Raw genomic sequence first — 3384 nt, forward strand, 5'->3', positions numbered from 1 at the left:
CTTTTGCCAATTTATCATAAACGCCCGAGTTATGTCGGCGGCCGACCCAAAACCTAGACTGCAAAGTGTCTATATTTCATTCCTATTAATGATACTGGGTTCCTCGCTCATGATCAAATCAATCTGGGTTCTTCGTTCATGATCCAATCAATTAACAAAGTGATTCTTTGGCTACTGAGCGTTATAGTTTAGTAGGTAAAGGCACCGTCTCCTGGAGGAGGATACCATAATCAGCCGTGTTTTGAAAACTGAGATATGGCGCAGCCAGATGAGTATGAGCCTGAAATGATTATTTCTGATGAAGATACAGAAGCTGAATATGATATTGTAATGGATGCTTCTGATGATGATGTTGAATATGATATTGTAATGGATGCTTCTGATGATGATGTTGAATATGATATTGTAATGGATGCTTCTGATGATGATGATGATGATGATGTCGAGGAAGATGATGACACTTCTGCTGCAGAAGTCAGAAGAGGAAAAGATATTCAAGGAATTGAATGGCAGAGGATAAACTTTACAAGGCAGAAATACAAAGAATATAGGATGACAGCGTATGAAAGTCCGAGGGATGTTCCTCAATCTCAACTTCGCATGGATCAACTACGTGAGATTTGTGCGAATATCCAGAATGGGGGGAATTTCTACGAATTTCAGAGCAATACGAAGTCAGTGAAACCTACGTATGGACACTTTCAACTAAGGGAATTGGTGTGGGCAACATCAAAGCACGATGTATATCTTTCATCGGCTAATTCTATTGTTCACTGGTCTGCGCTAAGTCGTAAATTAGTTAATGTGATTGGTCCAGACATTGCACCGGGAACCCATTTAGGGGCTGCCCTGGCTGATTTCAGACAAGACCCGATAACATGCATGGCTGTCAAGGATAAGTTACTTGTGCTTGGCGGGTGTGGGGGAGAGTTTATCTGTAGATATTTGGATAGAGAAGATGTCAGTTATTGTTCGAAGATAACTGAAATTGAAGATGGTGAAAATGCCAATATGACTTCAATAGAGATCTATCAGAGTCTTGGTGGTGCAACTCGTGTAATGACTGCAAGTAATGATTGTTGTGTGCGAGTATTTGATCCAAGTGATGGATTTGCACGCATTCAGCACTTCTCCTTTCCCTGGGCTGTTAATCGTGCCTCTGTAAGTCCTGATAACAAGTTGTTTGTTGCCGTTGGGGACAATGTTGAGGGATTTCTTTAAGACTGCCAAACAGGAAAGGTAGTTGCAACTCTTCAAGGTCATTTGGATTACTCCTTTTCCTCTGCTTGGCATCCAGATGGTAGAGTATTTGCTACCGGGAACCAAGACACAACATGCAGGCTGTGGGATGTTCGAAACACCTCAACCTCTCTTGAAGTTCTGAAGGGCAACATGGCTGCCATAAGATCTATCAGGTTCTCCTCAGATGGACAGTTTATGGCTATGGCCGAGCAAGCTGATTTTGTCCATATATTTGATACGTCGAAGCACATGTCTAACAAGAGGCAGGAAATTGATTTCTTTGGGGAGATAACCGGAATTTCATTCAGTCCAGACAACGAATCACTTTTTATCGGTATTCAATATGGAAGGTTGAGTAGCCTGCTTGAATATAAAAGAAGGCAACAGTCTTTTTATCTTGATTGCCTAATGTGAAATGTCTGGGTAGGTTAATAGTTATAGGGATAGGGTTTTCCTCTGCCATGGCTGGTGAGAGCTTTTAGTTTCCAAAGTTTCGAAATTTATCAAATTACATATCACATTTTGAACCTCAAAGGTGCAAGCTGTTATGGGGTGAAACGAATGCATTTCATTTATGTAGGCTCTCAAGAGTGGAGGCGTTAGATCTTCAAAAATATTTAAATTTTTATTTAATAATAATATAATATATATTTAATTAACATTTTTTTAATTATAAATTATATTAAAATATTATTTATAGAAATATGTAAGTTTTATATTAAAAAATATTTAGAAGATAATAATTATAACAATTGAATCGTTTGTAATGAACCTATAAATGGAAAAGTTTTCCTGTTAAGTTTTTCTCTATGGTTATAGTATCTTGAATACAAATTTGTTAATAGGATATTTGCATCAGATATGATTGTCACTTATCCTGAGTTATGTTCAGTATGATTTTTACTTTTATTTTTTATATCCCGGTTCTTCTGGTTCTTCTAATTTAATGTGACCAGCAATGCTTCAACATTTTTGCACTAAACTACTTGATCCTAAAGATACTCTATACAGAGTATCTTTGTGCACTCCTAATTCAAGCAACCCCATGTATTTCACGTTGGGTAATACAATTTACTTGGCACTCCCATGCAAAGTTCCGGTAATCTCTACTCTGAACTATTCGGACTTTTATGTATTTAATTTCCGTAACTTTATGAAGTTTGGTAAAATGTATGCCCCTCCTTGTCCATTGTATTATATGAAAAGGTGGGGGTGCATAATTATCGCGCTGTTCTGAGTTAATTGATGTGCCTCCCCGTCCCACCTGAGCACAGTAAGCTATCTGTAATATGGTATCGTGGACGGTTCTGGTGGTGTCCTTCATGAGTTTTCCCTCAAAGTTTGAGTTACTCGCTAGTGCGAAGACGAAGACAAACTGCTCTTAGCGATTACCGAGAAGTTCAAATGGTTTATTTTAAGGATAAGGCGAGGAATGGTAGGACTGCTTATTTTGGCTTGAATATGGGGTAAAAAAAAATAAAAAAAAAACAGCAGAATAAGTATGGAAAATAATAATAAATTCAACACCATCAAAAACACTCAAAATATTGAAATATAACAATTTTAATCCTAATATTTATCAACTTTAACTTAAACCTACAAAAATCTCTTAAATGAAATATTAAGAAAATTTTCTATCATTTTTCAAAATATTACTTAAATTTTCATGATTTTCACAGAAAATAACAACCTCGTTTGACTATGGCTTATTTTTCTGCTTCCTCGTTTGACTATGGCTTATTTTTCTGCTTCTTCTTGAAGTGCGATTATGTTTCAATTATGTCAGTAGAACCTTATAAGGCTCTACTCTGTAGCTAGATTGCTTTAGTTGTTTCCTTTTTAACTGAATGATTATTTCACTAATATGCTGTGTATATATTATGACGTTAGAGAGTTTAGGGATATATATGACAACTTGTTTGCATAGTTACTTTACATTCTTGTCGATATAATTTTTTTTTCAGTATTGGGAAGGCAGTTTTTTGGCTGAGTTTATGAATTTTCTTTATTTCTATGGTATACATAATTATTGGGAAGGGAGTTTCTTGGCTGAGTTTATGATTTTTGTTTATTTCTATGGTATACACAATTAGGTCTGTAGGAACATCAAATTATTCTTGTTCCATCGAATTGACTTGTTCC

The 3384-nt window shown here is 36.1% G+C and overlaps 1 pseudogene; it reads left to right on the forward strand.

The window, feature by feature from the left end:
* The first annotated feature begins 255 nt into the window (after window positions 1–255).
* LOC149160624 (putative WD repeat-containing protein C2A9.03) lies at window positions 256–1656 on the forward strand (annotated as a pseudogene).
* The last annotated feature ends 1728 nt before the right edge of the window (window positions 1657–3384 follow it).

Source organism: Pinus tabuliformis, chromosome 5_2 (assembly GCF_031772625.1).
Source record: "Pinus tabuliformis cultivar Carrire ecotype Pingquan chromosome 5_2, CPIR1, whole genome shotgun sequence".
Classification (NCBI taxonomy): domain Eukaryota; kingdom Viridiplantae; phylum Streptophyta; class Pinopsida; order Pinales; family Pinaceae; genus Pinus; species Pinus tabuliformis.